Source organism: Macaca nemestrina, chromosome 4 (assembly GCF_043159975.1).
Source record: "Macaca nemestrina isolate mMacNem1 chromosome 4, mMacNem.hap1, whole genome shotgun sequence".
In the NCBI taxonomy this organism is placed as follows: Eukaryota; Metazoa; Chordata; class Mammalia; order Primates; family Cercopithecidae; genus Macaca; species Macaca nemestrina.
Window position 1 is genome coordinate 35,618,888 of NC_092128.1, and position 27,080 is coordinate 35,645,967.

The 27,080-nt window shown below is 38.2% G+C and overlaps 1 protein-coding gene across 1 annotated transcript in view; it reads left to right on the top strand.

Annotated features, from left to right (window-relative positions):
* Positions 1–27,080, top strand: part of LOC105475082 (IQ motif and ubiquitin domain containing) — a 136,898-nt gene that overhangs the window by 80,283 nt on the left and 29,535 nt on the right. The gene's annotated exons all lie outside the window — the stretch shown is intronic.

The following is a 27,080-nucleotide window of genomic DNA, read 5'->3' on the forward strand; positions in this document are numbered from 1 at the left end:
ACTGAGAGGATCAAGTTATCTTGATCATGATAACATGACCAGTTGTGAAGGGAACAGCCAGGCATAAGGGAATCTCATGAACTAGAGAAATATACAATTTCATACTTCTTCCTTCCTCCAGTCTCCTGCTTGGGTTTCCCACTGGCCAAACCCAAAAGGAAAGCAGAAGGGGTAGGAGTCAGTTTATAATTTTTAGGGCTTCAAGGCAAAGAGCAGAGTATGTAAGGGGAAGAGTAGATCTGAAGGGCTAAATAGAAAGTATCCAAATGGAGAAAGAATTAAAAGTGAAAATCTATAATCAAATAGCAGTATTTTACTCACTATCACACACAACATAGTTATATATACATAAGACATGATTTTTCTCCTAATTCCAGTCAGCAATTAATGAGACTTTTCTCTCAAGTTTAATGATCAAGAAGTTAAATATTTGTTCTATGTAAATATTTGACAACATTTCAGCCACACATTTTGTAGGATATCTAAAATTTTTTACAGCACATGGCAGTTGTTAAGAAAGTATATCAAGGAGGAAATTGCCATAATGTAGTCATTTTCAAGGTCTCATAGACAATTCAGGGAACTCTCTAAACAATAAATTACAGATGGGACTAGATTGGGGACCATTCTGATTACTGATAAACTGGCAGCAATTTAATACAGACAAATGCAGGTTTACACTGGAATGTAAATGGTTAGATGTTTTGTAAGACACTTTAGGAGAATCCCGTAGCTCAGAGAAGAAAGGGTTGGGGAGGCAGGCAGTGAGAAGAAAATAGCCAGAGAGGAAGAAATAAAGGACTTTAGAATTCCCCTGTTGACCCAGGGGTGAAACAACTGGAATGGAAGACTTACGGAGAAAAATGGAGAGAGGATAGGAAATTTGAAGTCTGAAAGAAAGAGGTGAGGGTATGTATTCCCTTGGTTTCTCCTATCTGCTTTTTTGGTCTGTTGTCAGTGGCTGCAATTCTCTACATCAAACCACAGCTCTGGTTGGGTGGTAATCCCTCTTGCACCATGACTCTTTCTGAATTTTGAGAGTCATCTTTCCTTTTCCTCTTTTAGCTTAAGCATGAAAATGGCTTCCTTTTGTGTAGCTAGGTTAAGATGCTTTATTTTTTGTATTGATTTTGTTAGGGTCCTCTCCATTGTAAAAAATTCTTTTATTAAATACTTCTTAAACAGTTCGAGTGAGCCAACAGATTTCTGCTGGACCTTGGCCCAAGCAGTAATTGATACCAGAAATGATCTCAGGAAACTGAGCTTAAAATGGAATCCTAGCCGGTCACGGTGGCTCATGCCTGTAATCCCAGCACTTTGGCAGGCCGAGATGAGCGGATCACGAGGTCAGGAGATCGAGACCATCCTGGCTAACATGGTGAAACCCCGTCTCTACTAAAAATACAAAAAATTAGCCGGGCTTGGTGGCGGGCGCCTGCAGTCCCAGCTACTCGGGAGGCTGAGGCAGGAGAATGGCGTGAACCGTGAGGCGGAGCTTGCAGTGAGCCGAGATCGCGCCACTGCTTTCCAGCCTGGGCGACAGAGCGAGACTCCGTCTAAAGAGAAAAAAAAAAAAGGAATTCTAGGGTTGGGTTACTCCCACATTTGAACAGCATATGGATAACCTTGCCAGGTGAATGGAATAATGGCAATCTGCAGCAAGTGGTAGCATCATGATTACTCACATTATCACCAATGGTGGCATAGAATAGAATGGGGTGCAGATGGGGGGTAAAGCATATGGAGATCCAGTGGCTGAGGCAATTTATCCCTTTGATGACAAAAATTGTGGGATAAGATAGTTGTATTTTACACTAGAGAGGGTCCATAGAGAAAGGGATAAATTGAAAGTCTCGAATGTCCAACTCAAGGCCCAGATAGATATTCAGAAAGTCTTTGTGACAAAATTACTTATCTCCTGTATATACTGTACAATATTGTGCCTATAGTTAACAATGCTGTATTTTATACTTAAAAATATGTTTAAAGGGCACATGTGAGTGAGGATTAAGTCTGGAGCCTAATTAAACTTTGTAGAGCTGTACTGTCAATTAAATGTCAACTCCTATTAGATCTTTTGCTAAGTTAAGGATACTAGTGAGGAAGAAAAAAGTGTGTTCTGGTATGAGTTAGCTTGAACACTGGAAGACCTGCAGGATCTTGCATTATTTTATAAAGAGCCAGGGGAGCATGCGTAAGAGCATAGTGTAAGGGTATTAGGTGATTTAAAAGGATAAAGATTATATCAACGCAAATTTGTGTTTCTGCCTAAAATTCAGGATTTAATGTGTTGCTTTAAAGTGTTGAGAATTGCTAGATGTGTTAACTGATGCCTGGACTCAAAAGTGGCCTATACCAATCAGTTGGAAATGCCAGCACTTCCCTGGAAAACATTACTCAGGGTGATGGGTTGTTGGAATAGATCTACTTATTATATGCCACCTTCTCAGACACCTCCTACAAATACCTACTCCCCATAGGAGAGAAAAATCCCTAGAAGCCCTAGGGACAAAATAACAAATCACAACAAACGATGGTGGGATTGTGGAGAAATTGGAACACTTGAACACTGTTGGTGAAAATGCAAAATGGTACAGCTACTGTAGAAAACAGTTGTATGGCCGGGTGTGGTGGCTCATGCCTGTGATCCCAGAACTTTGGGAGGCCAAGGCGGGTGGATCACGAGGTCAAGAGATCGAGACCATCCTGGCCAACATGATGAAACCCCGTCTCTACTAAAAAAAAAAAAAAAAAAAAATCCTGGGTGTGCTGGCACACACCTGTAGTCCCAGCAACTCGGGAGGCTGAGGCAGGAGGATCGCTTGACTCTGGGAGGTGGAGGTTGCAGTGAGCCGAGATCGCACCACTGCACTCCAGCCTGGTGACAGAGCGAGACTCCATCTCAAAAAAAAAAGAAAAAAAAATTGTATGGAGGTTCCTCAAAAATTACAAGGTAGAATTACCATATGATCCAGCAATTCTGTTTCTGGGTATTTATCCAAAAGAATTGAAATAAAGATCACAAAGAGGTACCAGCACTGCCATGCTTATTGCAGCACTATTCACAATTGCCAAAATGTGGGGGAAAAGCCTGAATGTTCACCAGTGGATGGATAAAACAAATGATATATGCAATATACATGCAATGGAGTACTTGCAGTGGAATATTATTCAGCCTTAAGCAAAAAGGAAATCCTGTAATATTTGACAGTATACATGAACCTGAAAGATGTTATACTAAGTGATATCAGCCTGTCAGAAAGAACAAACACTGTGTGATTCCGTTCATATAAAGTATCTAAAATAGTAAACTCATGGAAGCAAAGAATGAAATTGTGATTGTCCAGGGCTGGGAGCAGGGTAGGGCGAAATAGGAGTTGCTGTTATCAATGGATGTAATATTTCAGTTATGCATGATGAATACATTCTAGAGCTCTACTGTGCAATATTGTGCTTATAGATAACAATGTTGTATTTTACACTTAAAAATATGTTAAAAGCGTAGATCTCAAGCTAAATGCTCTTACCACAATAATATTTTAAAAGAAACAAGTCACTATGGATAGAGTGGTTTGACCCTGCAGGGATTTGTAGCAGCTATTAATTGATCATCATATCCACAGGAATGAAATGGGCAGTTGTAGTAGCTTAGTAGGACCGTCATAAAATTGCCACGAACTGGGTGTCTTAAAACAACAGAAATGTGGCCAGGCACAGTGGCTTATGCCTGTAATCCCAGCACTCTGGGAGCCCGAGGCAGGTGTGCCACTTGAGGTCAGGAGTTCGAGACCAGCCTGGCCAACATGGTGAAAACCCATCTCTACTAAAAATACAAAAATTGGCCAGGCGTGGTGGCAGGTGCCTGTCACCCCAGCTACTTGGGAGACTGAGGCATGAGAATTGCTTGAACTCGGGAGGCAGAGGCTGCAGTGAGATGCAGAGGTTGGAGGCTGAGATGGCACCACTGCACTCTAGCCTGAGTGAAAGAGCAAGACTGTCTCAAAACAAACAAACAAACAAACAAACAAATCCCAGAAATGTATTGTCTTACAGTATTGGAGGCAAGAAGTCTGAAATCAAGGTGTCAGCAGAGCTGCACTTTCTCTGGAATCTTTATGGGAAAATACTTCTTTGTCTCTTTCAGCTTCTGGTGGCTTCCAGCATTTATTGGCTTCCTTGACCATATCACTCTAATATCTGCTTCTGTGGTCACATTGCCTTCTTGTCATGTGTCTGTGTCTTCTGTCTCTCATAAGAACACTTGGCATTGGACTTAGGGCCACTGGCTAATAATACAGGATGATTTAAGACCCTCAATTTCTTTATAACTGCAAATACCCTTTGTCCAAAGTAAGGTTACATTCACAGGTGCCAGGTATTGGGACATGGACGTATCTAAAAAGAGGCCACCATTCAACCTACTACAGCAGCCTACTATGGTTCTGTGTGACGTATGTGAGCAGAGAAATTTCAACTCTGGAGGACAGAAAAAATTTTACTCAAGGTGCTGTAATGGGGAATATTTTATAGAGTGTGTGTGTGTGTGTGTGTGTGTGTGTGTGTGTGTGTGTGTGTGTGTGTGTTTTATAGAGTTCTCAGACTTTAGCCATTTCACAGACCTAGAGCCTCTTGATGGAAGAAGCGGCTGGCTGCCTTTAAGGAATGACCTCCCTCTACCGCTTACAAATGGTTACCATGAATATTTCTCTAAGCCATCTATAGTGGGACCTGGGCCATTTATCAGGGGACAGTAACCTGGGGAGAAGCAAACACCCAGACCTTCCAAGGGTTCTTAGATACTGGCTCTCTAATGACTCAGGTCCAGAGATTCAAAACATCACTGGAGCCCACTGATCAAAGTGGGAGTCTTTGATGACTAGGTATTTGATTCCTGACCTAAATTTATCCAGTAATGAGTGCATTGCAATAGACTCATTATGTTCATTTGTCCAATCCCAGTATATAAAGAGGGATATCTATATACTTAGTAACTGGCAGTATTCCTACATAGGTTTTCTGATCTATGCAGTGAGGATTATTATAGTAGGAAAAGTCAAATGAAAGCCCCTGAAACTGTACTCCAATCCTTTCCTTCCCCAGAAGGAATAACAACAATACTGTATCCATAAGAGAACTGATGTCATCAAATACTGGAAAGATAATGATTCTTACCATGTTTCCATTTAATTACCCTTTAGGCTGGTGCAAGTTTTATTCAAGTTGTAAAGCTGCTGTGGATTATCATAAAGTTAATCAGAGGATGATAGCAATTGTAGCTGTGGTTACAGATGTCTTGTCTTTTTGGAGAAAGTCCGTGTATCTCCACCTCTTTGCATATACCTATTGACCTATTCAATGTTTTCAACTCCCACTAGGAAAATATATAATATGTATTTAGTCTTAATGAGTCAGGGACAGCAGTAAGTCTTCACTGTCTTACCTCAAGTCTCTGTCAACATTTCTAGTCTCCCTCATAATGCAGCAGGGTCTTGACTATCTTGATATCCCACAGAATATCATGCTTCTCCATTACATGGTTGATATTTCCAAATTGGACCCGGCAAGCCTGAAGTAGCAAGCATCCTTTGTGCCTTAATAACACCTCTGCATGCCAGAGGGTGGGAGACGAACCCTGTGAAAGTTTAGGAATCTGCCACTACTAGCTGGTGTGATTAATCCCAATTACTAAGGAGAAATCATGGTGATGCTATACAATGGGGGCCAAGGAGAACTATGTTTGGAATCCAGAGGATTCTCTGGGGGTCTTTTAATACTTGTTTTCTTAATAGAAAAAGTCAATGGAGAACTACAGCAACCAAATAATACATGACTGTGAACTCAGACACTTCAGTGATAAAGATTTTGGTTTCATCCCCATAAAAAATCCTGACCAGCTGGTGTTGTCTGAGGGCACAGGTAATAGAGAATAGGCAGTGGAAAAAGGAAATCATAGATAGCCACTAAGGCCTTTTGACCAGTTATAGAAATGAGGGCTGTAGTAGCTTTGTGTATTGTTTCTTTATTTATTATATGTAGGTTTTTATCTGCATATGCCAATTAGTTTCCTTTTTCCCATTACAATTTTATATATAAGTTATTTCAGGTTACATTTAAAATTTATCCTTTAGATGACAGGATTCAGTCAGATTGTAACTGAATTTTAGAAAGAAATAATAAAACTCGTGATAGAATAACAGTTGGGACTGAGTCTCCTAATTTGGAAGAAAGGGTAAGAAAGTCATCTTTTCTTTGAAGGATAGCTTATCTTGCTAGGTGGAGGCATAGGAAGTTCAAATGGGGGTAGAAGGTTGTATATAGGAGCCAAGAAGCTAGAAGAGTCAGCTGCGCCAGTTCTTATTTGTATTGCCTGTCAGCTCCAGTGATGTACTTCTTTGCCCTGCTTGCAATACTGAAGCTGAATCCTGTAAATGTTTCTCCTTTGCCAGTTGGACCATGTTAAGTATTGCTACTGGAGGGAAATGTAAGGATAATTTAGTGAGGGGCTTATTTTCTTGGTTCCCATGTGCTTTTTTGAATCCTTATTCCATGTGGTGGGAAGCAGTGGGCAGAACACCCAGTGCACCCACCCTCCAGTGAATTGTGCCAGCACTTCTGCATGTGGCTGAAATACCCAGTGGTGGTGTTCACTCTCCCATGAGTTTTGTCAACACCCCAGTGATTAGTTCCCCAGTGAATCTTGCCAGCAATCTGATGAGCCGTTTCCTGCTTATCAACCCTGGCTTGTGGCATTACAACACACTTCTCTGCCACATCTACACCTTCTCCATCAAGGTCTGGTTCTCAGCTTTGGGTAGGGCGTGCTTGCAAACTTGCTTCTTCCTTAGGTGATCTGCCTCTACCTTAAAGGTGGACAGATCCCTGCATCTGCTGTTCCTATATTCTTAAGAGGTCTCTGAGTAGTAGTTAATCACTTGTTACTAGCCAATAATTCTTTATATTAAAATTTCCCAGTTCAAATTACAGTGTTGCTTTTAATCTCTTGACTGGACCTTGACAGATACAGGAGAGAATGTTCAGATTTCCTCTCTAATGTAAGAAACCATTTGCTGTACTTTGTATTACCCACTGTTAAAAAGAGGCATAATACTTAGTAGGCTTCTTAGATTCTGGGGGCAACATAAGCCACATTTGGATATGGGACTTTTAACTATTTATTGAATAAACCTTAAAACAGCAGTTTTAAGTGAAATAAAGGCACCTCTGCTTGGGCCATGTGACTTAGCAAACCCTATACCTATAGTATAAGAAATATGCTCTTTTCTGCCAAGTGTTCTGATCTTCTTTTGGGTCATAGTGGAAACTGAATTACCCAGTCATGATTCACTGAATGACTGTATTACTCAAAATGCCCATAATAAACTGTGAGTTATCAGATCCACACAATACATCATTCCTATAAAGTAGAGATTATATGAGAATATATTTTAAGGTCTGGAAGTTACAAGTAAACTTCATGAGGTAGATAGTTCAAACTCCCATGATATGTTCTCCTTCTGCTTTTCTATTAACCCCTCAACTAACAACTGTGGATTCTAGCTGGGTGTGGTGGCTCATGCCTGTAATCCCAGCACTTTGGGAGGCCGAGGCGGGTGCATCACTTGAGGTCAGGAGTTCGAGACCAGCCTGGCCAACATAGTGAAACCTTGTCTCTACTAAAAATACAAAAATTAGCAGGGCGTGGTGGCGGGTGCCTGTGCCAGCTACTTGAGTGGCTGAGGCAGGAGAATCACTTGAACCCCGGAGGCAGAGGTTGCAGTGAATGGAGATCACACCACTGCACTCCAGCCTGGGCGACAGAGACAGACTCTGTCTCAAAACAATAACAACAACAACAAACAACTATGGATTCACGAAGAGTTCCCTATTACCACTTAAATGAAAGAAAAAATGAACCAGTTTATAGAAGGATCCATACACTATGGTGTCAGAATATGATCTGGTTGAGAGATAGGCGTGCCCTCATGCTGGACACTGTATTACAACTCCACTTGAGATGGTCATGGGAGACAGTGATACAGATAATTCGATCAGAAGGAAAAATTTCAGGTGGTACATGTTTGTGGGATGAGAAATGGATGCTAGTATAGATCTACAAAGATCCATAGGAAGCAACCAAAAAGAGACTTGGGAAGAACATAAAAGAGACTTGGGAAGAAGAATAACTAGAAAATTGGTGTTAAGGAATTCTGGGGAAACTGCATGTGGATAGGCATGGCCTAGGTAAGTGTGTTCCAGGTGGCATTCACTGCAGAGGAAGCTGTCAGTATCCAAATGGGCAAGATGAGTCCTCCTGTGGATGTCAGTCAGCTGCTTTTGTTATCCTTTCTGGTGCTTACTCAATGGGTCCATTTACAAAGTGACTGTGACAGTATAGATGGAGCTTATTCATGGGCTTAACCACAGAGATTTTTTTTTTTTTTTTTTTTTTTTTTTTTCCACAAAGGCTGCTTTGGCTACCACCACTGCTGGGTGTCCAACCTACCAACAGCACAGGCCAATAAAAAGCCACAAAACAATGTTATTCCCCAGGAAATCTATCTGGCCATCTGGTGACTGGTTGATTATGTTGGATCCTTTCTGTTACGGAGTGGGCAGACTTGTTTTTTTCTCATGAATATAGATATTTAATAGGCATATGGATTTTCTTTTCTTTGTTTTTGAGACGGAGTCTCCCTCTGTGGCCCAGGCTGGAGTGCAGTGGCGCCATCTCAGCTCACTGCAAGCTCCGCCTCCCGGGTTCACGCCATTCTCCCGCCTCAGCCTCCCAAGTAGCTGGGACTACAGGCGCCTGCCACCACACCCGGCTAATTTTTTGTATTTTTAGTAGAGGCAGGGTTTCACTGTGCTAGCCAGAATGGTTTTGATCTCCTGACCTCGTGATCCGCCTGCCTCGGCCTCCCAAAGTGCTGGGATTACAGGTGTGAGCCCCTGTGTCCGGCCAACATATGGATTTTTTTCTATGTTTACAATATTTCTGTCCACACAATCCTTTACGTATGTACAGAAAGCCTTACTCATCACTATTGTATCACATATTACATTGCCTTTAATGAAGGAACTCATTTTACAGAAAGGAAGTGAGACAATGGATTCATGCTCACAGAATTCACTGGTTTTACCATGTCTCTGTCATGTACGTATATATGCCTTGATAAAATGAAATGAAATAGCCTACTAAATGGTGAGTTATGGCACTGTCTGGGTGACAACACCCTACGAGGTTAGAGTGCTTTCTGACAGGATGCAGTGTATGCCTAAAATAATTGGCTATATGCGGTGCTGTCTCCTTCACAGCCAGAATTCACAGGTTGGGAGATCATGGGTAGAGCTGGCTAATAAATACTGCTGTCTCTCCTATTTTCAGAACGCATGGAACTGGGGACAAAAGCATAAAGCAGAGAGTGACCTCTTTCACTATTGTACTATATAACCTACATAAAGAATTATCATTTCCTATCCCTCAGTCTTGGACTCAATAAACTTGGAGGTCTTAATGTCCAAGGGAGGAATTTCTCCTGGGAACACAGTAATATTTCCACCAAATCAGAATTTGAGACTCACGGAGCAATTCTTCAGAGATTCCAAATAGTGTGTCTTCCTAAATGAACAGGCTAGAATTTCTACTTTCCATAGGTTGAAAGCTACAATGTCAACCAACAGCTGGTTGAAAACAGCATTTTCATATTTTTTTGTTATAAGATTATTCTATGCTCATCAATTTTCTAAGTTATAGCCCCTGGCAACTCCAAGTGATATTCCAGGAATGTACCATGGTGCCCTATTAGATGTGATACACCATATTGCTTTACTGGATCCAAGAGCTGCCTATGGGGATAATAATATATCATTACATAATGAGCATCATAAAACATCATTTTGGATTCCAAAAACTAACACACACTATATTTTGTAGAAAAGTAATATATATTTCAAAGTGAGACTGTTTCAGAGGGAGACGTAAAAAATAATTGAATCAAGAAAATAGTATGTTAGAGGCTCTTGGCTGGGAGAGAGTTCTGATAATCCTTTTACCAAATTAAATTTAATGCATGGCAGATAAAAAAAAAACCCAATTCTTATATTACATACCTCTAATACACATACAAGACAGATCAAAAAATTATTAATGAATTTAAATTTTAAAACATACCTATACTAAATTTTTGCTCTTGATAATTCAGAAGGAAATATTTCTATTAATATTATGCATTTGTATAATCAGGAAAGGAAAATACATACTAAACTATGAACCTTTCAAATATGAATAATTTGTAATAATGACAGAATCAATGTCTGCTTTTCATAGCAACTTGTCAACAGTGGTTATGCTTGTGAAACATAAACGGAATTTTAATTTCTTCACTTGGACATACAATGCAGAATAAATTCCAACATATGCATGCTGTAAGTGATTGTTCTCAGATTCTAGAGAGCTGACATTTTTATATCATGTCAAAACAAATTAAGAACATATCAAAACTGAATTCAGAAATGTCTAATTATTGCTGACTCAAGTCACTTAGTGTGAAGATGATTATGAGGGATGCAGAAACAAATAGATCTTGAACAGAGTATAAAAGTTTTTGCACCCGTCAGAAGTTTATATTTTTCTGACTCTGACAAAGTAATTTACTGGAGTTGGGTTTTTCATGTCAGTATTGGATTTGTGAATCGAGTTAGGTGCAGGCACAAGTAATGAAAGATGGAGATTGGATTATTTCTTCCTAATAGCTTTTCAAATGATTGTTATCATCTATACTTATAAGCTTCTCTCTTTGGTAATATGCATTTCCACGTGCTGGGTTCCCCTCCCACCCCACTCCCCTGGTATTTTTTTCTACTTTCATTTCCCTGCTTCTGCTTTTTCCAATCTTATGCATTTTTCAAGATCAGCCCAATTGTACCTCATTCATTCATTTCCTTATTTCTTCCAAAACATATTTATTGAGTTTAATATGGGCTGGTTGTTATGCCTTGGAGCTACAATGTCAAGTAAGATATTATCCATACCCTTAAGGAACCCATGTAGACAGGCTGACAGTTTCTGTTCCTCTGTCTATAAAGTGAGGTTGGCAATACTTCAGCAGCAGGATTGTTAAGAATTAGAGTGTATTTCTGAAAACATATGGGACACAGGGAATGTGTAATGTCTCTTAAATGAATAACATTTGCTCATTTACATTGTCTTGTAAGACAACTTTTTTTTTGTTTGTTTCTTTTATTTTATATGCAGTATATATATGTGGGATGAAAACAGGCAGAATTAGGTTTGCCTTCTAATTATTGGTCATTTCTCTTAGTGGCATATGTAGTTATAAACCCTAGAACAGTGACATGACACTGTGGAAATTTGCCCAACAGCCCTTGTAGCGTAATTCCAGCTTAGTGTCATCCCTTATCCTTACTGTTTCCTTTTGATATATATGAAAATTGTTGAAAAGAGATAGACCTCTGCTTTATAAAGGTGAAGGTTCCAGTGTATAAAGTGGGAACAGCTACTGCTGATACTCTGCAGCTATGAATTGCAAGAGTTTATTACAAACTTTCTGTGGCACTTCCTCAGAAAAACCTCCCCACCTTCACAAGAGCTTTATCTGTAAATGGATTGTGCAGTTTCTCTCCTCCCCCTCAGCTTGGCTTCTGTTTGGCAGCTTCCAGTGATCTTTCTAACCTGCATTTATCTTTCCCAAATTAGAGGCAGCTGGGCAATTTTAGGGAGACAACAATTCAGTAATTCTTTCTTTTCTAATTTGTAAAGCCAGTAATTCTCTCAAACTTCAGGAGACTGATTGGCTTGGAAACAAAGAACCGTAATGTGATCTTAAACTTTTCAGGCTTAATTGTTTTACAAATACTCTATAACAATGTGAAAGTTAAAAAAAATCAGTTATTATAATAAATAAACATTACATATTGTGATAGGTCTATTGTCTTTACCTGTTTTTAACCTGATATGAATAGAATCAACTGGAGTTGATTTCCCATTGTAAGTAAGAAACTAGTATTTAATTTCTATTATGCACAGCAAGTAGCCAGGAATGGGACTCTTGAGTTGAACAAGTACATTTTAAAAAGTTGCTTTAGAATAAAGAATAAGAAATTATCACCTGCCAAACAAAACTCCAGTTGTTTTGTATTTATATTACAAAGTACATTTTTATAATTTTTTTTTTTGGAAAAAATTCCAGAGATTATTTTTTAGAACAAATTTGATGTCTGCTGTTTTTCCTCTGCTTTTAAATTACATTATTATTTGACCTGCCACATCTTGAGCTGCCTTTTAAACCATCTTTTCCACACTCCTTTGGAATAATTCTTAGAAGTAGACTTCATTCTGTAAACAAAAATGTCACATATTGGTTAGGCTTTCTCCATGAAGTGTGGAGTGTGAGGGAAAGCAGGCTTGTGTATTTGATAAGTCATAGCGATACTTTGTTTTAACAACATTAATGCACTAACATAAATGCTATGCAAAAATAAAATAGCAAAGTGTTATTGTTTTATTGAAGACATAAATTTGACAACCTATGACAAGACACTCATAAAGAGGATCCCAAATTCTCTGTTAGAATGTTTTATTTTCAAGTCTTTTGCCCATTCTTTATTTGGGTCGTTTGTCTTTTTATTGAGGTATAAACGACCTTTATATATGCTGGTTACAAGTATTTCATCAGGTACATGTATTATAGATACTGTCTCTTGCAATCTGTGGCTTTCTGTTTAACTTTATTAGTCATGTTTTTCAGGAGTCGCAGTTTTCAATTTGTTAAACCCCAGTTGATAAATTATTTCTTTCATAGTCGATGCATCTTATATCCTCTTTAGGAAAATTTTGCCTTCTCCAGGGTTAAGCAGATATTGTGTATATACAGAATTTCTACTGATACAACCTCCTTTATTTCTGATATTGGTAATTTGTGTTTTTTCCTCTTTTGTTGAGCAAGGAGTGTATCTTGCTGGGGGTTTATCTATTATTATTATTATTTTACTTCACAAAAAACAAGCTTCTGATTTGAGTTTTTTCTGTCATTTGTTGTCTATCTCATAGATTTATTCTCTTATTTTTAATAATTCCTTGATTCTACTTTCTTTGGTTAATTTGCTTATCTTTTTCTAGTTTCTTCAAGTCAAAACTTACATAATTGATTTGAAATCTTTTTCTTTTCTCATAGAAACATTTCATGCTATAAATTTTCTTATAAGCAGTGATTTAGCTATATTCAACAAACCTATATATTGTATATTCAATATATTTTATTTTGTAAAAAATGCAAAGTAGTCAAGTGCTATTATTTTAGTGAAAGCAATATTTTCCAAGAAAAATACTTAGTCTCATATTTTTTATTTATTTGATGCTGTATATTATGTTCCCAGATTCACATATAAACTAAAGGCACATTTTTTGAGAATGAAAGTTTGAGGCAGGTTTTTATTTATATGTAATTATATATGTAATGCAAATTTAACTTTGGGCATAAAAATGACTTTCTCTAAAATAATTTATAAAGGCATCACATCAGATGAATGTATTAGATTTTAAAAACTATTCAATCTAAGAAATGAGAGTGTTTACTCAAGGCAAATTTATTTTATTAATAATAGTTTGCTCATCTATAAAATCCAGATGATAAATGTTTTTAAATTTTAATATTAAAACACTCTAAGATTGGTGTCTTCTCCCCACTACCCTCACCATTCTCTGAATTGTTCTGATGCTGCATTGTGGGAGAGGCTAAATATGTCTCAGAAAAATCTATACCTGTTGGAAAAGATCAACTCTGCCTGGGAAGGTAGTTCCAACCAGGAAACAAAATAACACCCTCTGTGCAATGATCTGTATTTTCACTTTCCAGCATTACTCAGAAAGGCAAATGCAGTCACACTTTAACTAGAAGGAATGCCCTAGAAGGAATGCCAATTAGCATTTCTGACTTTAGCATACATTACCCACTATATGTTCATCTCATATACAAATACATTGTCTAGAGTAATGTGGCTAACCTCACAGGTGGCACAGGAAATCAAACAAGGTTTTATAGTGTTCTCGTACATGTTTAGGCAGGAATATATATGCACATCATAAGCTAAAAATCAGAAGGTGTTACTGAAAAATACTGAGGTACATTTGAGGAGGCTTGAGTTTTAATCCTCACGTTGTGATTTTGGATAAGTAACCTAATGTCTTCATGCGTACAATGAACCATTCGGCCCAGATAATCTCCATGGTGCTTTGCATCACTAGAACTTTAGGTCTACAATAACCATGAACCACATAGGAATTTCAATAGGTTCAGGAGGATAACATCAGAAACATTTTGTCAGTGCTCTTCAGTTTGATTCAATTTAGTAAACCACAGTTGATCACAGATCATGTGCCTAGTACTGCTTGTACCAGCTGGGCTCTGGGAGCAGAATATTTTTGATTTACATATATCTTTAAAATGATATTGAGTAACTTAATTTTTTATTGGTTTCTTTTCACCTTCTGCTCTCAAGTTTTCCAGAATTATATAAATACCATTAATTTTATAGTGTCAATGAATTGCGTTTTAATATTTTTGTTGGTATTCATACCAAAAGTAAAATGTCATAGGCTGTCAGTGCATGATTTTTTCTTCTTGAACAAAGGAAAGTCTTTCTTTTACTAAACTTTACCTTGGACATGACAGTTTCTATGATTGCCAGTCTCTCAGCTATCATTTACCTTTTTAAAAGCTGTAAGAAATTGACTTTGGTCTCTCAGCCTTTGGCAACTGTAATCCCTGTTCCTCCATCATTGGTGGCCATGACCCTGTTCTGGGGCTTTACATAGTAAAATTTGTCAGTTAAAAATCTGTATTTAGATACCAGATTAAAAGTAATAATAATTATTCAACAGATCAGTTTTCTCTTCTAATTTTAAGAAGTGTTTCAGATTAAAATTATTTTGTATATTTAATTCTGAGTATAATCATAGACCTAGGTAATAATGAAATAACAAAGCCATCTATAAATGAATTCAGGTATGTATCTTATAGTACATATTTCTCTTTATCCTGGAAAAAATTAAAGTTCTTGAGTCTTTCCTGAGAGAGCTATGCATAGCCATTGGTTTGCTATACACTGGAAGCTACACACCCACAACAAAAATAATTTGTGTCCCCTGATTTACAAATAGTGAGCACTTGAATTGGATCCTCCTGATGGATTTTGTTCTATATATTTCTAAAATCATAAGAATTCTGAAAATAAAATGAATATTATAGTATAGCTAGTTTACCCAGCACCATCAATTTATGGAGATTGAAAACAAAAGGTTAAATGGCATCTTGGTGACGTGAGGTATTTGTTGTGACCTGTAATTCAGATTTTCTGTCTCCTACTCCAGTGCTTGTTATTTTTGTTTTCATAGGCAAATGTTTATTGAGAACTTATATGCTAGGCATTGATAAACATTGATACACACTGGGCAATACAATAATTAGTAAAACAAGTTCTCTGCTTCCCTGGAGATTGCATTCTAGGGGAAGTGATAATGCAGCCAGAAAAATGGCAATGCTGAGATTAGAATCTAGGAAGGCAAATTCTATACTGCCTCTCAGCTAATCTGGATTCCTTGAGTTTATTTTTAACTTTTTTTTTCAAGTTAATTTCAGACTTGCAAAAGAGTTGTAAAGATCTACACCAAGTTTGCATGTGCCCTTCCTGCAGCTTGTCCAGTATTAACATCTTAAATAACCATGATACACTCATCCAAACTAAGAAATTAACATGGTTACATATAATACTATTAACTAAACTACAGACTTCATTTCAATTTTGTTACTTTTTCCATTAATGTCTTTTTTTCTGTTCCAAGAGCCAGTCCAGACTTCCGCATTACTTTTAGTGGTCATGTTTCCATAGCCTCCTCCAATCTTAAATAATTTCTCAGACTTTCCTTGTCTTTCATGACTGTTTACACTTTTGCAGAGTATTGCTCATACACTATTTATTAGAAGCAAGATACAAAGTCCACACCACACATGGAGAGGAGAATTAAGCTCCACCTTCTGGGGAAGTATCAGATAATTTATGGAATATGTTAAAACTACCACAATAATTAATAAGTTTGAGTGGAGAGGAGATACTTGGAAACTATGCAAATACTCTGTTTCTTCTTAAACTTTGACCCACTAATGTTAGCATTCATTGGTGAATCTTGCCTGTAGCAATTATTATTGATGTTCTAATGATGATTTTCTATTTCTTCTTTCCTTCTACATTTTTTGATTAAAATTCTTCTGGAGGAGAGAGTTTTGTTCTTCTCCCCCATTTGCTTGTTTATTCGGTCATTTATTTTTATAAGTATGAACTCATAAATACATTTTATTGTTATTTGTTGGCTCAGATTATTTTTGGCTCAGATTATTCTAGCTTACCTAGTGGGAGCCCCTTTTGACATGCATATGATCTCTTCTCTCTCTACCTGTCATTACATTCTTACTTTTTGACACTTTAAAATGCTCCAGACTCATATTTTCTGTACCTCAGCTTCAGAATCAGCCAATTCTCTAAGAAGCTCTGATTCCTTTTGCGAATAAGGGTATTTATAAACCAAGATCTGAGTGCTAGGAATGCTTGTTGATGTTCGTCACTGCCTCTAGGCCCTCACATACAACAGAGCTAGAAAATATATGTATGTATGAATCCACGTACACACTTCTAAATTTCTAAATATATCATCCTATATATTAAAGTAAAGCTGACTTTACACTGATATTTTAGATTTCAGTCCAGTATCACAGTGTTCCTTTTACCATTCTTTATTTGCTTATTTGTAACTTCTTTTTCTGATGCATGTCTGTCTCTCATTATCTGTAACATATTTACAGTGATACATTGCTTAACCATGGGGATTTCATCATTGTACAAGCATCATAGAGTATACTTCCACAAATGTAGATGGCTCAGCCTACTACATACCTGGGCTATACAATATAGTGTATTGTTCCTAGACTACAAACCTGTACAATATGTTACTGTACTGAGTACTGTAGGCAATTATAACACAATGGTAAGTATTTGTGTATCTAAACATACCTAAAAATATGAAAGGTACAGTAAAACTGTGGTATAAAAGATTTTAAAAAGGCACACCAGTATAGGGCACTTCCCATGAATGGAGCTTGCAGGACTGGAAGTTGCTCTGGGTTAGTCGATGAGTGAGTGGTGAGTGAATGAGAAGGTGTAAGGTATCACTATATATACACTGCCGTAGACTTTATAGACACTGTACACTTAGGCTAAACTAAATTTGTGTAAAATTTATTTCTTCAGTAATGAATTAACCTTAGCTTATGTAACTTTTTTATTTTATAAACTTATTTTTTTATTTATTTATTTTTTTTGAGACGGAGTCTCGCTGTGTCGCCCAGGCTGGAGTGCAGTGGCCGGATCTCGGCTCACTGCAAGCTCCGCCTCCCAGGCTTACGCCATTCTCCTGCCTCAGCCTCCTGAGTAACTGGGACTACAGGCGCCCGCCACCTCGTCCGGCTAGTTTTTTTGTATTTTTTTTAGTAGAGACGGGGTTTCACTGTGTTAGCCAGGATGGTCTCGATCTCCTGACCTCGTGATCCACCCGTCTCGGCCTCCCAAAGTGCTGAGATTACAGGCTTGAGCCACCGTGCCCGGCCTATAAACTTATTTTTTAAAACCTTTGGACTCATAATAACCTTTAGCTTAAAACACAAACACATTGTACAGCTGTACAAAAATATTTTCTTTATGTCTTTGTTTTATAAGTTTTTTTCTATTTTAAATATTTTTATTTTTTACTAAAAATTTTTTTTAGTTAAAAACTGAGAAACACACACACACATTAGCCTAGGCCTACACAGGGTTGAGAATTTCAGTATCAGTCTTCCACTTCCACATCTCATCTGGCAATCTATCTATCTATCTATCTATCTATCTATCTATCTATCAATCATCAGCATCTATCATCTATATCTCTAGGTACCTATCTATAAACACACACACACACACACACACACACACACACACACAGACTAATACAATTTCTGGTACCAGGAGTAGGGTGTTATTTCTCACCTATATCTAATTTAGATAAGACTTAGACTTTAGAGTTGATGCTGGGATGAGTTAAGACCTTTGGGAGTGTTGTAATGGAATGAATGTCCTTTGCATGTAATAAAGATACGAATTTTGAGGGACCGGGGTGGAATGCTGCAGACTGATTTGTACCCATACCTACTAATTTGTTATGTGAATCCCTAACCCCTAAAGTGACTATATTTGAAGGTAAGGCCTATAAGGAAGTAGTTAAGATTAAATGAGGTCATAAGCCTGGAGCCCTAATATAATAGTGCTGATGCCCTTATAAGAGGAGGAAGAGAGACAAGAGCTTTTTCTCTTCACCATGTAAAAACACAGGGAGAAAGTGGCTGTCTGAAAACTGGGAAGGTAACCCTCACCAGGAATTGAATTAGCTGGCATCTTGATCTTAAACTTCTTAGTCTCTAGAACTGTGAGCTGTGTGAAAATTAATTTCTGTTATTTGAGCCACCTAATCTAAGATATATTTTTACAGTAGCCCTATCACTATATATGTGTGTGTATATATGTGTGTGTGTATATGTCTGTATATATGTGTATACATACATACACATATGAATGCTCATATATGTATGCATAATATACTATAACATTATATTACATATATATCAAATACTTAACTGAGAGTGTGTGTGTATATACACACACACTTAAGTATTTTTTATTTTGTTTTAAAATTCTGTATTTTCTGAGATTCTTGGATTTGTGGTTTGATATCTGTCATTCATTTTGGAAAATTCTTGCCATTACTTTTGTTCATTTTTTATTCTTCTTGGTCTTTGTTGGATTGGTTTAATTTGAAAGCCTTGTATTAGAGCCCTGAAGTTCTTTCTTCTACTTGTTCGATTTTATTGCTGAGACTTTCCAGTGCATTTTTGCATTGCTCTGTGTCCTTCATTTCCAGGAGTTGTTGAATGCCTTTTATTTATGCTGTCTAGTTCACCAGAGACTTTTCCATTTATATCCTGTATCATTTTTAAAAAAATTATTTGAGTTGGATTTCACCTTTCTCAGGTGTCTCCTTGATTAGCTTAATAATCAATCTTCTGAATTGTTTTTCTGGCAATTCAGAGATTTTGTCTTGGTTTGGATCCATTGCTGGTGAGTTAGTGTGATCTTTTGGAGGTGTTAAAGAACCTTGTTTTGTCATATTATCAGAATTGTTTTTCTGCTTCCTTCTCATTTGGGTAGACTATGGCAGAAGGAAGATCTGGGATTTGAGGGCTGCTGTTCTGATTCTTTTGTTCCATAGGGTGCTCCCTTGATGTGGTATCCTCCACCTTTCCCTAGGGATGGGGGTTCCTAAAAGCCAAACTGCAGTGATTGTTATTTCTCTTCTGGATCTAGCCACCCAGCTGAGCTACTGGTCTCTGAGCTGGTACTGGGGAGTGTCTGCAAAGAGTCCTGTGATGTGAACCATCTTCAGGTCTCTCAACTGTTGATACCAGCACCTGATCTGGTGAAAGTAACAGGGGAGTGAAATGGAATCTGTGAGGGTCCTTGGTTGTATTTTTGTTTAGTGTGCTGGTTTTGTGTTGGTTGGCCTCCAGCCAGGAGGTGTCACCTTCAAGAGCACATCAGCCATGGTTGTATAGGAAGGATACAAGCTTGCCCTAGGGTTGCTTTTGGATAAGTATTCAGGTTTCTCAGGCAGTGGGAAGGGCCAGAGAGCTCCCAGGAGATTATGTCCTTTGTCTTCGACTACTAGGATGGGTAGAGAAAGAACACCAGGTTAGGGGAGGGATAGGCTGTCTGAGCTCAGAATTAGCCATGTTGCCTAGGCTGGTCTCACACTCTTAAGCTCAAGCAATCCATCTGCCTCAGCCTCTCAAAGTGTTGGGATTATAGGTGTGAGCCACCATGCCTGGTTGAAGGCATTCTTTATCTCTGTTACTGTGTTTTTGATTTCTAGCATTTCCATTTGATTATTTCTTAAAGTTTTGATTTCCCTTCTGAAATTATATATCTGATCTTGCATATTGTCTACCTTTTAATTAGTGCCTTTAGTATATGACTCATAGCGATTTTAAATTCCTTGTCTGATAGTTCCAACATCTGTGTCTTATTCTGATTACAATTCTTACCCCTTCTTTTGAGGGTGTGTTTTGTTTGGCTTTTCATTCGCCTCATAATATTTTGTTTGAAGCAGGACATCTTGTTTAGGATAAATACTGAGGTAAATATTATCACACTTAGAAATAAGGGTGTCTTGGCTGGGCGTGGTCACTCACACCTGTAATCCCAGCACTTTGGGAGGCTGAGGTGGGAGGATCACAAGGTCAGGAGATCGAGACCATCCTGGCTGACACACTGAAACCCCGTTTCTACTAAAAATACAAAAAAATTAGCTGGGCGTGGTGGCAAGTGCCTGTAGTCCCAGCTACTCGGGAGGCTGAGGCAGGAGAATCGCGTGAACCCAGGAGGCGGAGCTTGCAGTGAGCCGAGATCGTGCCACTGCACTCCAGCCTGGGTGACAGAGAGAGACTCTATCTCAAAATAATAATAATAATAATAACCCAGAAATAAGGGTGTCTTTCGTTCTGCTAGACGTTTGTTTGGTGAGTTTCGTTAATGTAATCAGGAATTGGGCTGTGTTTGGGGTCTGTTGCTATGGCTACCTTTAGTGTACCATATCCTTCAAGTTCCTCTAGTGGTTAATAGCTTCGAGGCCATTTTCTCAATATCTGCTCCTCCTAGGCTTTGGATTTTCCCTTTTCTTTGCATCTGTGATACAGTATATCTCTTACAGCTATCCTAGCTGTATGCAACTGTAACAAGAAAAATCTTAAAAAAAATAAATAAATAAGGTCAAATGAGCAAGTTTCCTTTAAGCAATCAGAAAACTGAGGGCAGGTTAACACTTGTTAACTTGGTGGTGGGAAATGAGAAGGCTGTGTTCTGATTAAGCAACAATTTCTGATAATGACTGTGGCTTTTGTTTTCAGGAATGTGGCTTTCCAAAGTATTCCTGCACCTCCTCCAGCAGTCTGGCTGGGTCTATCAGGTATTCCTGTGTGTACCAAAAAGGTGGAACTATCTGCTCCATGTTCCATTCCTCCAGCTACAATGGGTTTTCCTACATGTTCTAAGGTGAAATTTTTGTTTTTATTGTTGTTTTTCTTTTCCCTATAGATGATGGGGACACCAGAGAGATAGGTCTGGGTGGCATTTCAGCAGTGGCCAAACAGCAACCCAAACAGCACCCCTAGGGAGATTTTTCTGGATTTGTGTCAATCATTTCTGTATCTCTTGGGTTCATGGAGAAAAGGCTGCAAGAGATTAGGAAGCCTCATATATCCGTGGCCCTCAGGAACTTCACGTTGTTAGACTACGCTACACTCATCCTTTTGTAATTCATTAAAAATTTTTAGCTGACCCTTTTACTGGCCCTGTGGCATTTTTTTTTTCTTTTTTTTTTTTTTTTTTAGATGGAGTCTAGCTCTGTCACCCAGGCTGGAGTGCAGCGGCACAATCTAAGCTCACTGCAAGTTCCACCTTCCGGGTTCACGCCATCTTCCTGCCTCAGCCTCCTGAGTAGCGGGGACTAGAGGTGCCCACCACCACGCCTGGCTAATTTTTTTTGTATTTTTAGTAGAGATGGGGTTTCACCATGTTAGCCAGGATGATCTCGATCTCCTGACCTGTGATCCACCCGCCTCGGCCTCCCAAAGTGTTGGGATTACAGGCATGAGCCACCATGCCCGGCCCCTGTGGTATCTTATAGCACCTGTTGTAGATAAGCAAACGGTTCTCCCTTCAGGCACCTGTCTCATTCCAAGATTTTAGGTTAGTTCTTTGCCTTGTGCCCTTGGTTGTCTGACTGGTTAAAGGAAATTTGTTAATTTCACATTTTTGTTTTAGATTTTTCTTTTTGCAAGAGTGAGATAAATGCTCCTTCCAGTTCTCTAAATCTCCAAGTCAAAACTGATATACTAGTGATTTAATATTCTTCATCATCAGCTTAACCAAATACCTTTTCAGTAGTATGATGTGTACATGATGTACTTTCTCAATTCTACTTTATTCACAGAATTTTATACTACTATAGTATACATTTATGCTTGAAAGTCTTTTATTTATCACATATCAAATTTCTTTGCAACAAAACATTCATATAAACGGGAATTTCAAGTTTTTGGCTATGTCACTTAATTCCTTAAATGCTTGAATCGTATCCCAGAATCATATAGTGTTCTAGTTTCCAAAAATTATTTTAATTTAAACATCAGCTGATGACTCAATTAGGTTCTTCTTTCATTTTTTTTTTAAGGCAAAGAATGGAAAACTCACAACAGGATTCATTATTCAGTCATTATAATAATTTATTTTCCTAATCCTGATAATTAATAAGACTTGTCAAATGACTGTTAATTGCAACTATTAGTTTTTCACTTGGAGACACCTTTTTAATCCAATGTACCCAGAAAAGTCTGTGAAAATAAAATATTATTCATTTATGAAGGGCTTTGCCAATACAATATTTTGGTTAAGAATGCTTTTATCTTACCACATATTTTAAATACATTATTTTCTAAAAAAATAAAACTATAAGATTACAGATTTAACTCATTCAGTTTTCCACAGCTATGGAACATGCCTCTCAGATCTCTTGGTGTCGGAAGCAGACTAGACTGATAGTCCCAGCTAGTACTCTTTGGATCCACCACTGGGTTTGCACGGAGGCTTTACTTCCCTTGAGTTGCTCCCAACCAGTGATGGGTATAATAATGCTGGCTCATTCCTGAGGGTATGGGATTCCTCTAAAAGGAAACATTAGCTCAGGGGTTTCCTTTGACCTAGCCAAGACTTTCACAGAATTACACTGCTGCCTGAGACTCTTTCTATCCTATAGTTCTTTACCACTCATTTTTCACGTGTCAGACCTACATTGTGGTCTGCAGGCTGTGCTGACATATCTTGCTCCTTCCCTTTTATTCTCTGTAGGATTTTCCCCCCAAATTAGTCACTTGTGCATCTAACCATGTCTTGGCACATGCTTCATGGAAGACCTGAACTAATACAAATTTATGCAAAATTTCTACCATATAATGTAATTATCAAAGCCAGTTCTCTCAGTCAACACACTCCACCAAACTAGACTTCATTTCTATCAGAAACATCTGACTTCCTCTTCCAATTTTCATAAATCTGTTAATGTAACTTTTTAAAATGTAATAAAATGCCTAAGATAAATTATTATATCTCATAAAAGTTTACTGCAAATAGTCAATTCAAGATTAAAATGATGTAGGAACTAACATAATTAATACTGATGTAACTGTGATTTGTGTCTTTGGAAGGTTATAAGAACAATAAATTTATGTTCTTATTCATTACTTAATTTTTAGTAATGTATGAGCAGCTGAAATTATAATTTATTTATGAGGCAGAGAGCATGCTAAAAGTCGTTGTATTCCTTGAGTAAATAAGTATCCATGCTTATGTTAGACTGTGATGCTCTGATTTTGGGAATGATTAAAAAATAATTGTGTATGAAAAGTCAGAACTAACTCCATGATATGGTTTGACTCTGTGCTGTGACCCAAATCTCACCTTGAATTGTATTATAATAATCTCCACGTGTTAAGAGCAGGACCAGGTGTAGATAATTGAATCATGGCAGGGACCTTTCCACTGTGCTATTCTTGTGATAGTAAGTTCTCACGAGAGCTGATGGTTTTGTAAGGGGCTTCCCCCCTTTGCTCGGGACTCATTCTCTGTCCTGCTGCCCTATAAAAAAGTTCCTTCTGCCATGGCTGTAAGTTTCGTGAGGACTCCCCAGTAATGTGGAACTGTCAGTCAATTAAACCTCTTTCCTTTATAAATTACCCAGTCTCAGGTATTTCTTTATTAGAGCATAAGAACAAACTAATAAGGTAAATTGGTACTGGTAGAGTTGGGTGCTGCTATAAGTATACCCAAAAATTTGGAACTGGGTAACAGGCAGAGGAGGTTGGAACAGTTTGGAGGGCTTAGAAGAAGATAGGAAGACATGAGAAAGTTTGGAACTTCCCAGAGACTTGGAGGGCTCAGAAGACAGGAAGATGTGGGAAAGTTTGCAACTTCCTAGAGACTTGTTGAATGGCTTCGACCAAAATGCTGATAGTGATATGGACAATGAAATTCAGGCTGAGGTGTTCTCAGATGGAGATGAGGAACTTGTTGGAAACTGGCATAAAGTTCACTTTGTTATGCTTTATCAAAGAGACTCTTGGCATTTTGCCCCTGCCCTAGAGATCTGTGAAACTTTAAACTTGAGAGAGCTGATTTAGGATATCTGACAGAAGAAATGTCTGAGCAGCAAAGCATTCAAGAGTTGACAGAACATAAAAATTAGGAAAATTTGCAGGCTGATGATGCAATAGAAAAGAAAACCCCATTTCCTGGGGAGAAATTCAAACCGGGTGCAGAAATTTGCATAAATAACATGGAGCTAATTAGCAAATGCTAATCACCAAGGCAATGGGGAAAATGCCTCCAGGGCATCTCAGAGACCTTCAGCAGCAGGCCCTCCCATCACAGGCCTGAAAGCCTGGGAGGGAAAAATGGTTTCCAGGGCAGGGTCCAGGGCTCCCCTGCTGTGTGCCCTGTATCCCAGTGCTCTAGCCATGGCTAAAAGGGGCCAAGATATAGCTTAGGTCATTGCTTTAGAGAGTACAAGCCCCAAGCTCTGGCAGCGTCCACGTGATTTAGGTTCTGTTGGTGCATAGAAGATAAAAATTGAGGTTTGGGAACCTCCACTTGGATATAAAAGGATGTATGGAAATGTTTAGATGTCCAGGCAGAATTTTACTGCAGGGATGGAGCCCTCATGGAGGCCCACTGCTAAGGCTGTGCTGAAAGGAAATGTGGGGTCAGAGCATTCACACAGAGTCCCTACTGAGGCACTGCCTAATGGAGCTGTGAGAAGAGGGTAATCATCCTCCAGACCCCAGAATGATAGATCCACTGACAGCTTGTACCATGTTCCTGGAAAAGTTGCTGGCACTCAGTGTCAGCTGTGAAACAGCTGGAGTGGGGCTGTACCCTGCAAAGCTGCAGAGACAGAGTTTTTCATGGCCTTGGGAGCCCACCTCTTGCATCAGTGTGACCTGGACGTGAGACACAGAGTCAAAGGAGATCATTTCAGACTTACAATGGGGTGCAGGTATTGGGTAAATATACTCATTCCAAATGGGAGAAATTGTTCAAAACAAAGAGCGCTTTGGGAGGTTGAGGTGGTCAGACAACCTGAGGTCAGGAGTCCTAGACCAGCCTGGCCATCATGGTGAAACCCTGTCTCTACTAAAAATATGAAAAAAATTAGCTGGGCATGGTGGCAGGTGCCTGTAGTCCCAGCTACTCGGGAGGCTGAGACAGGAGAATGGCATAAACCCAAGAGGCGGAGCTTACAGTGAGCCAAGATCGTGCCACTGTACTCCAGCCTGAGCAACAGAGCAAGACTATATCTCAAAAGAAAATATTAGCTGGGTGTGGTGGCTCATGCCCACAATTCCAGCTACTCAGGAGGCTGAGACAGAAGAATCGCTTGAACCCAGGAGGCAGAGGTTGCAGTGAGCAGAGATCGCATGCCATTGCACTCCAACCTGGGTGACAAGAGTAAAACTCCATCTCAAAAAAAAAAAGATGAAATAAGAATGAATATAGTTGGAATAAGCCTTCATTACATATACATCATATAAAATATATATTTCATTATACATTTTGGATAACACATTAATTGTATTATCTTTTATATACTTTAATAATAGAAAATGTAAATGATTTCACATTACATTTGCATCTGCAGGTTTTATTTGTTCTAGTTAGAATGTTGTGGTACTTCTTGTTCTTTGGTTGTTTGGAGGTGCTTTTCAGTCTAGATAATTACTCCTGATGATGAATGCTGAGAAAAATGGAAAATAAAATGCTCACATTTAAGTAAAAAAAAAATCAATTTAAGTCTTTATATATTTTTTGCATTACTACTTGCTTTGCTTACCCCTTCCTGAGCAATTACTTCTTTGCTAATAGTTTAAGGATTGAGGGTTCAAAATTATAAAGGTAAAATCACCACTTCTTTTGGTCATGGGTCTACAATACATCTGACTTTTGGCCATCCTAAGAAGCTCCAAAATAAACCAAATTCTTCATTCTTACCTCAAATTGATACAAAACTGAAGGCAGGCAAATTAAATGGGGTTAAATTGCTGTTATTACTCAGTAAAAAAGGTTTCCCAATAGCAGTATTTGTAATTTATCCTTAGCTATTTACCTTGAAAGTTGTTACTCCCTGGAGAAATGTACTATAGTGAAATTCCTAATGGCTAAAGGTATGACTTTTATTAGGAGAACGATATTGTGAAAAGGGAGATGGATTGTAGAATCTACTTGATGCTAGAAAAGAATGCTGAGAGTATGGAAAATTGATTCTTTTAAAACTATTAGTATCCTTGCATTTCTTGAAAGTACTCCCATGCCCACTGTACCCCAGGGCCATGCATTCTTCAGGTTGAAGATTGCTGACTTTGCTGTTTTTCCTTGTACTGTTTCTGGCCTTTAGCTCCTCTTGTATAAAAGTTCTGGAGTCAACATTGGCCTAACTTTTATAGACACTTTAGTTTGTAAATCCATAATATATTCAGAGAAGCAGGAGAGAAAGAAAGGAGAAATGAGATAAAGACAGGGAAAAAAAGAAAAAGAAAAGTATAAGATCATATTATCAGCAAACAGAGATAGTTTGACTTCCTCTTTTTCAATTTGGATTCCCTTTATTTTTTTCTCCTTCCTGATTGCTGTGGGTAGACTTCCTGTTTTTCATTTTTGATATATATGTTAGGATGAGTTATAACTTCCCTTTGAAATTATCAGTTGAACTAGTTGTTCCCAAGTAAGAGTCCATTAGAATCACTAAAAGAACTTTAAAAAATGTAGAGTCAAGCCATTTTTTTTATGTCTACTGAATTAAAATCTCTGGGTGTAAA